The sequence below is a fragment of the Chamaea fasciata genome, unplaced genomic scaffold (genome assembly GCF_029207755.1).
Source record: "Chamaea fasciata isolate MVZ Bird 193981 ecotype frontalis unplaced genomic scaffold, bChaFas1.0.hap1 SCAF_7, whole genome shotgun sequence".
Taxonomy (NCBI): domain Eukaryota; kingdom Metazoa; phylum Chordata; class Aves; order Passeriformes; family Sylviidae; genus Chamaea; species Chamaea fasciata.
Window position 1 is genome coordinate 59287237 of NW_027094092.1, and position 12285 is coordinate 59299521.

Below are 12285 nucleotides of genomic sequence, written 5' to 3' on the forward strand. Positions count from 1 at the left end.
AGAGATTAATGAAGATCTGACTTGAAACCTCCCTTCTCCATATGCAGATCTCCAGTCCAGCCCACGGCAGGGGGTTGGAATGATGTGTTCCTTAAGATCCCTTCCCGCCCAAATCATTCTAGGATTTTATATCATTTTATCCAAGAAATCATCTCTCCCACCCTGGCAGAAAAAGGGCAGGGGGGGGGGAGCAGCCCCAGCAGGACTGAAATCCTGGCCGTGGTGAGCTGGAGGGTGCTTTTCCTGCAATTTTTAGCTGCCCGCAGCCAAAAGTCACCAACCAAAAGCACTCCAGGCTACCCTGCATCCCTGCTCGGATGCTCCCACCACTCGCAGCCATCCGTGCGGTTGGTACTTGGGGAAGGAGCATCATTTACCCGCACAAACAACACCTCTGGAAGAAGGAGGGTCACTCTTCTTGTCTCAGCTCCCAAAATTTTTTCCCGCGGGGTGCCGGCCGTGGGCATTAGATGGCAGCAGCGCTCAGGGATGGAAGAGCCCGGCCGCCGCTTTGGGTCAGCGCTGCAGGGCGGAGGGGATCGCTGCGGATCTGCCGCGTTTTGGGAAAGGAGAGTTTTTTGGATCTGGGTACGGAGATGTTGCTGACCGTGGCCTCCGGAGAATCTTTTGAGTCGGGAAGAGCGCGGGCAGAGGGAGAAGGGGCAGGGATTGTCCCCAGAGGGAGCAGGGCAGGGATTGTCCCCTGTGATGTTTTGGGGCACTCACAGGAAGGACATTGAGGGGCTGGAGCGTGTTCAGGGCAGGGAATGGATCTGGGGAAGGGTCTGGAGCACCAGGAGAGGCTGAGGGAGCTGGGCAAGGGGCTGAGCCTGGAGAAAAGGAGGCTCAGGGGGGACCTGGTGGCTCTGCACAGCTCCCTGACAGGAGGGGACAGCCGGGGGGGGGATTTGGGCTCTGCTCCCAGGGAACAGGGACAAGACAAGGAGAAATGGCCTCAGGTTGCACCAGAGGTTTAGGTTGGGTATGAGGGAAAATTTCTTCGCTGAAAGGGTGATGGAGAGTTGGCCCAGGATGTCCAGGACAACGGTGGAGCAAAGCAGGGAATTCCCGTGAGCCAACGAAGGAATGTGCTGAGGAGCCTCATGAGTGAGCTAAGAAATCCCCTCGGCCTTTTCAGCTTCAGGAGATGCTGGCGGTCCTTTCCCCAGGCCCAGGTGTGGCAGAGGTGACATGGCCAGCAGCTCGGGGTGGCAGCAGGATGTGCGGCCGCTGCTCCATGAGGATCGCTGATCCCAGCGCTGGGAGCTGGCTCGGAGCTGCAGCGCAATCCCGGCCAAGGAGTGCCCTCAGCCCCAAACCCCCGGGCAGGAGCCAGAGAGCAGCCCTTGGATGAGTATTTTCACAACCAACCATGTTTTCACCCCCGGCTCTCTGGTTTTGTGCCCATCAGGAGCAGATCATTCCTTTGTAAAAAAAACTGGAGAAGGGAAAGAGGCGTCTGGGCTGTTGCTGCAGCAAACCCGTGGATGCGGGAGGGGACTTGCAGAGAGCACAGGATTTATTTTATTTTTATCTGACACAGCCACTCTCTCAGTCTCACATTATCTTATCTGCCATCCTGATAAGGGCCCCGGAGAAAAACCCGGCAGAGAAATTAGCAACCACGGGCCATTTTATCAGGCCTGTGTGACAAACACAGGGACGGGGAGCAGAGTGTCCTTTGGCCCCTCGGAGATAGGGGTGCCTGGAAACCACATGGCTGTTTCCAAAAGAGGTCAGGGAGATGACGTGACTTTCAGTTTTATTTTTCCTGGTTCCCACCTCTGCAAACACCCGGCACACCCAAACTCCTGCAGGGAGCAGCAGGTTCAAGCCCTGGATGCCAGGGAGTGCTTGGCCATGAAGTGAGTCCAGGAAGTCTTTGCTTCAGCAAAAGAAAAATCGCTTTTTTTTTTCTTTTTTCTTTTTTTTTTTTTTTTTGGAGCTGGTTTTGCTCCAAAAGCCTAAGGAAAGATGTTGATCCTCGGAGTCTGCTGTATTACCGGCAGAGAATCCCAGAATGGTTTGGGTTGCAAGGGACCTTAAAAACCATCTGGGTCTAACCCCCCTGCCACGGGCACAGGGACACCTTGCAAACCTCTTCTCTGCAAATGCAAACCCCTCACACCTAAACAAACAAACAAACAAAACCTGCCCCCCCCCCAAAAAAAAACCCACAAAAAAAACCAACCAAACAAAAAAACCCAAAAACCAAAAAAACAAACAAAAGAAAAAAAAAACCACAAAAAACACCCAAAAAAACACCCAAAAACCCCCAAAACAAACAAAGAACTTATAAAACAAATAAAAAACCCAACAAAAAAAAATCAAAAACAACACCCAAAAAAACAAACAGAAAAACCCCAAACAAAACAAAAAACCCACCCAAAAAACACCCAAAGAAGCAAACAAAAAACCTAAAAAACAAATTTAAAAACCCAACCCCAAAATCCAAAAAAATGCTGAAAAAAACAAAAAGCAAACAAAATTTAAAAAAAAAAAAAAAAAAAAAAACACCCAAAACCCCCCAAAACAAACAAACAACCTAAAAACCAAATAAACAAAACAACAACAAGAACAAACAAAAACACACACAAAAAAAAATCCCACAAAATTGGAGATATGGCAAAAAAAACCCCCACAGATGAGCTGACCCAGCCTCAAAAGCTGGGCAGCAGCCCTGTCCCAGGCCAGGCTGGGGTCTGGCTTCAGGTGCCCCCCATCCAACGCTGCACCCTGCAGAGGGAAAAACCAACAGGCTGCAGAGAAGTCAGCCAGATCAATACTAACCGAATTTATATTAAAAAAAAAAAATAAAGAAAGAAATTCATGAAAGAGAGAGAAGAGCTTGCTTGTAACCTTGGGCTGTGCCCTTTCTCCGTCTGGCTGAGGAGATTGTGCGGCCGACCCGCCGAGGAGGAGCGGCAGGATGTGCCAGGCTCCCCCCAGCCCGGTGCCCTCCCGGCCCGGGGGGATTTGGTGCTTTGTCCCCGGCGCACTGGGGACACTTCCAGCGGCCGCGGGGGGGAGCGGCGGGTCACGGTCACGAATGTTGGGATGGGGGGGGGAAAAAATGAATTGGAAAAAAATCCTTAATTGCTCCCCCAAGGGCCGTTTCAGAGCTGCTGCCGGGCCGAAAGAGAGATTGGAAGGGTTCGTTAAGGAAGTTGGCAGACAGATGTGCACCGAGTCACAATGTGGTCGCTGACCTTAAAACAGGGAACCTGGCCACCGTGGAATGAAAGGAGGGGGTGGAAGAGCTTCAAACCTGCCCTTCTCCAGCCGGGAGCTGGAGAGAGGAAGAGGCTGTCGAGAAACGTGGATTTTTATTTTATTTTATTTTATTTTATTTTATTTTATTTTATTTTATTTTATTTTATTTTATTTTATTTTATTTTATTTTATTTTATTTTATTTTATTTTATTTTATTTTATTATTTTTTCCCGAGCTGTGGATTTTGCTCTGTGCAACATTCAGCAGTGCCAAGAGAGGGCAGCCCAAGCCACCACATCACTGCCTGGCTTTTCCCGAGGCTCTACACCGAGGGGTTAGGATGCTGGGAGTAAGCAGATTTAAAAAAAAAAAAAAATTAAAAAAATTTTATATATATATATATATATATATATATATATATATATATATATATATATTTTATATTTTTTTTTTTTTTTTTTTTTTTTTTGGAGAAAAGGGGGAAAAGGATTTTTAAAAAAGGATAGAGTGGGGGAAAAAAGAAGGGGTAAAAAAGGCAGGCAAAATAGTGGGAGAAAAAGTGCAGAGGGAAAGACCAAAAGGAGGCTGCACTTTTGGAGGGATGGAGAGGCTGACGCTGTAAAATTGCAAACTGCCTTTGGGTGAGAAAATGATAAAAGGTGTGAGGTTAATCCATATCCCAGTCCTAAGGGGCCGTGAGGGGGAATGTGGGATGCAGTGAGGTGCTCCAGGGATGTGCCCTTCACCCCGAGGTGCTTGGATGCTTTGTTTTCAGGATGTTACAGGGAAAAGAGAAGCTGGGAAAGTTTCCTACCCAGGCCATAAATGTGGTTTTTGTGCTCCCAGGAACAGGGTTGGGCTCCCTCAGAGCAGCACTGGGGTTATCCATGCAGGTCATTGGGGTTTGGGTCTCCCCCAGGTCCCTTCCTTGTAGAAAGAGGCTGATTTGCACATTACCAGAATTCCTAATAACCGTGGCACTGGGTATTTTCCTTTCTGAAAGAGAATAAAACCTCAAGTTCATTTGTTTTCCCTCCTTGCATTTCCCAACCCAATCTGGACACGGAGGATATTGAAGGGGGCTTGGAATCTTCTGGATTTTCCTTTAGGTTCCTTCCAACCCGCACCATTCCAAGATTCTATGACTCTGAATCCAAGCGTTTGGAAATGGCACTGGTGAGAATCCAGGGCACTGAGGATCTGTCCCCCAACAAATCCGAATTTTACACAGAGAAGTGTAAGTAAATTAACCAGAAAGAAAAAGAATTGCCCAGAAGATTCTTTTGCCTCATTGTGGCAATTTAAACCAGCGAGAATGTTGATTTATTGATTGGGAAAGGTACTTACATTTATAAAACAGCAAGGGCTTGTCTGCAGTGCCAATAACGTAACAAAAACCTGATGGCTCCAGGCTGGCAAGTCCCTTATCAGCACCTAAAATTCATCATGAGGGAAGGATGGAAAGGGGAAAAAACCCAGGAAGCTTTATTTTTCCTGGAAAAAAAAAAAAAAAGAAAAACAAAAAAACAGGCTAAACCTTCCAGCAAAGGCTAAGATCCTGTGTCGTGAGCCAACCACCCTGCAAAGAGCCAAGGAGTTATCCAGGCTGGGAATCAAAGCTGGAATCAGAAGGAGCAGCGAGGTCTCTGGCACATCTGAGGGCCAGGGATCAACACCAACACCATAAATCCCTCAAATACCCCCAGGAGCAAAGAAAGCTCCCCCAGGTGAGCAGCTGGAAACAGGCAGTAATTCCTAGCAGGAAGGTGGGAGCAAGGAGCGGTTTGTAGGGGCAAGGGATGATGCTTTAGGGCCAGTGAGTAAAAGCCCAAAGACCCTTTATTCACAGACCCTTTATTCACAGAGGGTCTGTGAATAAACTTGGAGTGACCTTCCCTAGATCCAGTGGGTCTGTGTGTGTGTCTCATGGCAGAATTTGGTTTCTGGAGAGCCCTGAAGGTGCTGGGTCAGAGCTGCTCAGTGAAAAGATGCTTTTCAGTGAGAAGATGCTGAGTTTGCTCTGGGCAGCTCAAAGAGGGATGCCAAGAGGGGAAAATAAAAAAAAAAAATAAAGAAGTCAGGAGCCAAAAGGTAGAGAGATGCCAAAAGCCTGGGACAGACATCCCATGGGACAGAGCCTGCCGCAGCTTTTTCCCAGGTCCCTGCAGCTCTCTCTGCTTTGTGGCTTGTCCAGGAGATCCATCACCGGATCAGAGGAGGAGAAAAATCCCCTCGCAAGGGAAAGACAAACCAATAACCTGCTCAAGGCTCCCTCTTAAGACAGGTGTGGGAATAAAGGGGTTTTTTCAGAACAGGATGCAGAAAAGAAATGATTTCTGATGAATCCATCATGGCCCAGCTCAAACAGGCAGTGTGGAAAGGACGTGCCTGCCCAAGGAAATCCGTAGAATCTCCCCACAGTTTGATCCAACTCCTCACCCGATTTTCAAAGTAAGGAGGGAAGTGAGCTTCTTGCACAAAATTTGCCCCTGGGATTATTCCGGGCTGGACCAGTCCAGAGAGCAGAGAAAAAGCAAGAAAACCAATCAATTTTCTCAGCCTGGACATCTGTCCTCTGCATCCTGTGGAGCTCCTGGATGGACTCCCCTTCCCAAATGTATCCCTGGGGGATGGGGTACCCCTGTCTGCCACAGAAAAAAAAAGGGGATGCTGTTGTCTCAGCAGGCAAATCCTTGGAGGATGCATCCCTGGAGGATGGGGTACCCCTGTCTGCCACAGAAAAAAAAAAGGGGGATGCTGTTGCCTCAGCAGGCAAATCACCCACAAACTGTACAAGCCATAGCCAGTAAATGATTAAAGCTCTGGAACGGTGAGGGTGAAAATGGTTTGAAAAACGGGATATTTGGGCAGGGGGAGAGGGCTCCTCCGGCATCCCTCTGGGGGCTGGGCCACAGGAGCCCTCCAGAGGAGCCCCAGATAAGTAAGACATCATTAATAAATCAATGACAGGGAAATGAAAATGGAAGTAGATGAATCAGCGAGCTGATGGGGTCACAGATGAAGAGCAGCGCATCTGCCGCCGCTTTCAGTACATTAACAAATAAGGCCAGTGGCTCAGACACGCTAATGCTGGGAATAATGAAGCTGCAAGACCGATTAGAGCATAAATCACGTTTTTTTAAAGCGTGGCCAGGCCCTCCCCGGCCATCGGGAGACAACATTTGCTGAATCCCACCAGCTTCCCGGCAGTGCCGCTGCTCCCGGGGCTGGTTCCAAGCAGCCACCCTTAATCCACGTGTTCCATCCACAGCCGGGGAATGAATGCCTGTATCCCCCACCCCCTGCCCCTCTTCCTTCCCCACGGCCATCCTTTGGGGGCTTTATTTGGACCAGAGAGGGCAGCGAACGCAGGCTGCAAAATTTTGGAAAGGAAGACTAAGCTGCTTTTCCCTGGAGCTTAAAAACGCCCAGAGTTGGGAGCAACCCCAGCCTTACCCCGCAGGGTGGACCCTGGGGACACAGGGGTGGCACACAGAAGGACACTCAGCACACGTGGCAGGCTGGCACTGAGCAGCCACAGCTCGCCAGTTCCCGATTTTGTCACCTTTGTCCCCGTGTCCCCGTCTCCCTGCCATCCATCACGGTGACGCAGCCCGGCGACGCCCGGAAGGCTCCCGCTCATCCATCAGCTCCAAAACCAGCCAAAAATCACCCTCCGAGGGCGTTTTGGGGACAAAAAAACACGGGGTCACCCCACACCCCACGGGTGTGTCCGGGGCTCTCCCCTCCTGGCAGCTCCCCGATTTCCCCCTGCACATTCCCAGCTCCTCCATCCCCATCCCTGGTCACTCTCGGGCAAACGAGGAGATCCGTGAGCTAATCAAGCTCCGTCCCCCTCCGGGCTCGATGGAGACAGATCGTTGTTGGTGCTGCTATTTTTAAATCGCCCGAGAAGCGCCTGGATGTGGCAGCGACGGGGACAATCTGCATTCCCTGAGCTCTGACCCCCGGGACCCACAGACGCGGGGGGAAAGAGAGGCACACCCTGTCCGTGGAAACCCAAAATGTCCATGGGAAGAGGCAGCTCTTCAGCCTCTCCTGGAAGGAAAAAGAGAGGGAAAGACAAAAAGGGAAGCTGCAGCTGCTGGGATGGGGATTCAGGCGTGGAGCATTGAGCTGCAGCACCCTCCATCCCAGCTGGGAATGCTCTGGAGATGAGCCTGGGCTCCTCCTGACGCTGAGCTCAGCCCCAAAACGACATCCCCCCAAATTATCATGGCCACAGCGCCTGCCTGCAAAACCCAGAGCGGCCAGAGCTGGCTCCTGCAGCCCTGTTAAATCGCATTGAAATGAGGGCAGGCCCCAGCTCGGGGCTCTGCAGCTCCGGGATTGTTGCAGGACAAGATCACGGAGCCACCGCGGTCCCACACCCGCCACCAGCCTGGGGCTTTGAGCACAAATGCTCTGAATTGCAGCCCCTGGTCCCAAAAGCAGACACAATTCCACGGCCGGGAGAAAGCACAGGGAATTCTCGGGGGGGGCAGGGAAGGTGGCAGGGCCACTGTCACTGCCAGATGGTGACGGGAGGGTGCTGGGCTGGGGACTGGCAAGGGGATGGTGTCAGATCGATGCCTTAAGTTTGAGCTTTCATGATTTTTAGACTCTGTGCTGCCCAGGGGTGCAGTTCTGAGCCTCACATTCAGTGTCACTCAGCTCCCTTCACAGAGCAGGGAGACAAAACAAACCCTTTTCCTGCCGAAGACCAAGGACAACGGGCACAAGTTTCAGGCCCAAAAGCACAAACAACGGTGGATTGAAGAAGGAAAACAAGAAGGATGGGACTTCATAACCTGAAGCTGTAATTGGACAATTAAACCCCAATGTGCAAATGGACCAAAACTTATAAAAGTGTGAGACCTCGTGAGCTGTTGTCCATTTTGTGACCGTTTTGGGTCCACCTTGGGTGTAGCCCTAGTCAGGCTCTGCCCAAGGTGAATCTTGGAGGCCTTTCAATAAATATCTACTTTATCCTCCAGCTCTGTCCAGTCTCTGTTCCAGGTCAGCCTTCCCAAGGCATTAAGATGAGGCAGAGGCCAAGAGCTGCTGAGGGATATCAGGGGGTCTCTGATCCCGAAGGAAAGCTTTACTTCTCCTGTTCCATCCTCTGTTCATTCCAGCAGCAGCTCCTGGTGTTTTTGTTCCCATTAAAAGGCAAAGAACCAGCCAGTCACACTGGTTCATTAGGAAGAACATCATGGAAGAGCCTGCTCGGGCTGTGATTACCTGTTTGCAAGTGATATTAATCACTGAATCAAAAACTAATTATGTGGTTCACCAGTTTTTCCCTTTTCCTTCGACAGCTCCGCTGTGAAACCCTTGGACTCGGCAAAGAGGGAGCCACAATCTGCCACTGCTGTGACACAAAATGCCTCCTCCTTCCAAAAAGGGAAGGACCAAGGGATTTAGGACGAGCTTGGAGGAGCTGTGGGAGCATTCCAGGGTTTCTATGTCAAACACAAACCTCTCTGTGATGACTGGGACATGATGGGAAGTGTTTAAAAATGCATCTTCTGACCTAAAAAAAGCTCCTTGGGCGTGCTTTCTTAAAAATGTCCATCCTTGGAACCTAAAGGACCCTTCTGCTTCCCTGGCGTGGCAAGGCAAGTGATCCCGAAGGAGCTGGGGGCTGCTAGAGGGGAGCCCCAGCAAAGCAACAGAAAGGGAAAAATGGGAGAGAAAAATCAGAAAAGGGGAAAATAAGAAGGAGGAGGGTAAAGGTAAGGGGAAAGTGAAGGAGAAGGAGAAAAGATGAAAAGGAGAAGGGGAGAAAATGAGAAGGGGAGAAAAGGAGAAGGGAAAGGATAATGGAAAGGAGAAAAAGAAAAGGAGAAGGGGAAAAAAGGAAGGCTCAAACATTTTGCAGTCCTGGAAGTGAGGCAAGGGTGGGAGCAGCCCCAGGAACACCAGGGCCCAGCAGGGTCTGTGCACCTGGAGTCACCTCTGAGCACTCAGCCGGAGCAATCCCAGAGCGCCGCTGATTAAGTGGGTTAATTCCCATCCCTAAATGATTATTTTATCACAGCAGCAGCAGCAGCAGCATTCCATGGCAAGGCACAGGCCCTGCCTCCTGCTCCCCAGCCCGCCGACAGCCTTCCCCCGAAGAGCTCCAATCTAGGTCAGAGCCACGCTCTGCACGGCTTTCAATATTAAACAAAACTGAGACGCTGCCAGGAACTCATCTGCAGGGGGGTGGGGGTGGCTCCTGCTCCCACCCAGCAGCTCTCTGGGAAAGGCAACCTGGAAAAAATGGGGGGGGAAAGGCTGTCGTGCTAGCAGGGTCTCAGACCTGGCAGGACCTGGAGGAGTGATGGCCTGCCCTGTGAATATTCGATATATTGGAATCATTGAGGTTGGAAAATACCTCTGAGATCGAGTCCAACCATTCCCGCCCCTAACCCGTGTTCCCAGGTGCCACATCCACAGGGCTTTTAAATCCCTCCAGGTGTGCTGATTCAATTTTGCTCCACCTGGTGCCATAGGATGGTGGTTTTGTGGCAGGAAAAACCCAAGAGTTTGTTTTCTGCTCGAGCTCCATGGGCTGAACGAGGGGCGGAACCACCTCCCCATGCAAAACTTTCCCCACTGGCATGAGATTGGTGGCTCCAGCGCTGCCAGACCTCCAGGGATCACAGGAAGGATGGACCACACAGGGCTTTGGGAGTATTGACCACAGGGAAAAGCATCAGTTCCCTGTTTCCATGAGCAGTGACACTGGAATTGCCATGGAAAGGCTGCTGGTGAGTGTGGGGTCCCCAAGGTCCGGCTTTGCTGCTCCATACCCCTTCCCTCCCACTCCAGCTTCTGTCCAAAGGGGTTCCAGACCTGACAAATCCAGCCTCAGTTTAGTGCCTGTTACACTCTGCAGAGAGAAGGACTCTCCTGTCCTGCAGGAAAAGGCACTGGCTGGTTTTCATCCTTTTGATTTATAGAGCTCGTGGTTGAAGAGATGTTCCTCCCCTCTCCAAACGGAGCGGGCGCTGACAGCTCCATCCATCACCCGGCCTGTCAGGAGCCCAGTGCTTTAAATAAGCTATTAAAGTGAGATCTAGCTGGTTAACAGTCATAGCAGAGCAGGAATCAGAGAGTTTACTTACGTCAGTGCCTGGTGAAATTAATTTCCTTTTAATGACCGGGCGCCGGAGGGAGAGATCACTGCAGGCTGGAGATGCAGAGATATCCCTGACACGGCTGCAGCATCAGCTGTAAAACACCTTCCCGTGCTTGCTCTAGAGGGAGAATCTGTTTTCATACTCTGGTAAAGGCTAATTAACAGTCTCAAACACCCACGGTGCTGGGCTGGGAGAGGGAACGTGGTGGCATTTTCACTGGCAGCCCCTGGGGACCCTCTGTGATCTAGGACGGGACACAGAGACACATTGAAATGGGACATGTGCAATTTGTCAGCTTTAAATATCTCCTGTGACGGATCAACGTCACCTATTTGGCTTTTTCTTTCCCTAAAATAGATGTTCACTGCTTGTAAAATGAGTTTTGCCACCAATGTTGAAGATTAAAGGGGTTTTTTGCGTGATTAACCCTTGAACTCGCCTCTGTAAGCCTTGAAATTCCAGTGTTAAAACAATCAGTGCTGTTATCCAAAGTTTACTGAGTATGTACAAGTAAAGAAAGAAGCACGATCTAAGTGCGATTGCCCAAGTCCGACAGAAGATTGAAATTTAATGTAGGAACTGTAATTATCCAAAAGGAAGTCTATTACTCCAGGATAAAACTGTCAAAACAACGATGGGAGCTCCTACAAATCACGCAGAAAATCAAGAAAGCGAATTCTGCATCATAGCTTGAGAATTCAGAAATTGTATTTTGACCTTAACTTATGATGCAGCCATTCAGAACATACTTTAAAAATGGGCTTTAGTGCTTTAGTTTAATTAAAAATTAAAGTCTTCCTGCCAGGTTGGGACCACAGGAGGGCCAAGTGCTGCTGTGCTCTGCCCAGCAAAGCCCATCCCATCCCAAAAGGCCCACCAAACCAAATCTGTTTTGCCTTTATGGCGCATTCTACCCCAAAGTTTCCACTCACCAGTGGTTCCCAGCCATTAAAATGCTGCTTTTCAGCAGCAGAGGCACTCAACTCACTGCTCAGTGAATATTTAATTCCTTCAGAGCAGCAAAGTCCCTTCCAAGCTGGTCCTGTTGGCCACAGCTACCTCGGGATGTTGGGATGGGGCTGCCATAACCCCACAGCTAAATGCACAAACGATGCTGAACCCCCCAGCCCAAAACCCCCAAAGGTTTGATTCCACAGGCACAGACTCACAAAAGCTCTTGTGGGGATTTTGGGATCCACAGGTGAATATCAGGATCTGCATCTTCCGTTCCCAGGGGCTCCTGGAGAGAGCTGGGGAGGGATTTTGGACATGGGATGGAGGGACAGCACACAGGGAATGGCTTCCCATTGCCAGAGGGCAGGGATGGATGGGAGATTGGGAAGGAATTCCTGGCTGGGAGGCTGGGGAGGCCCTGGCACAGAGAAGCTGTGGCTGCCCCTGGATCCCTGGAAGTGCCCAAGGCCAGGTTGGATTGGGCTTGGAGCAACATGGGATAGTGGAAAGTGTCCCTGCCCATGGCAGGGGGTGGAATGAGATGGGCTTTAAAGTCTCTTCCAACCCTAATAATAACAATAATAACAATAACAATAATAAAGCACACAACACGAGGGCAAACAGCTCCTTTTGGGCAGAGAGAAGGGCCCAGGTGAGGGGCCAGGTGCACAGTGAGGAACAGTTGGGCACCGAGGGAAGCTCAGGCAGACAGTGATGAACGGGCAGGGGGATGAAAAGACACAGCCGTATTTATTAGCACTGGTCATTTCTGACAGCAGAGTGTTAATAAGAATACTAATAGTCAATATTTCTCCGGGAGAGGCTCCATCCATTTTTAGCAGCTTGCTGCTCCCAGCTGATGAGTTTCTCCTGGGCTGTTCCTGGTGGCTGCCGACACGAAGTGATGAAATCTGAGCACAGAGCAGTGGCACAACTTTATTGGGCTCTCAAAAATCCAATTTTACTGTGTCCAATATTGTGAGTTGA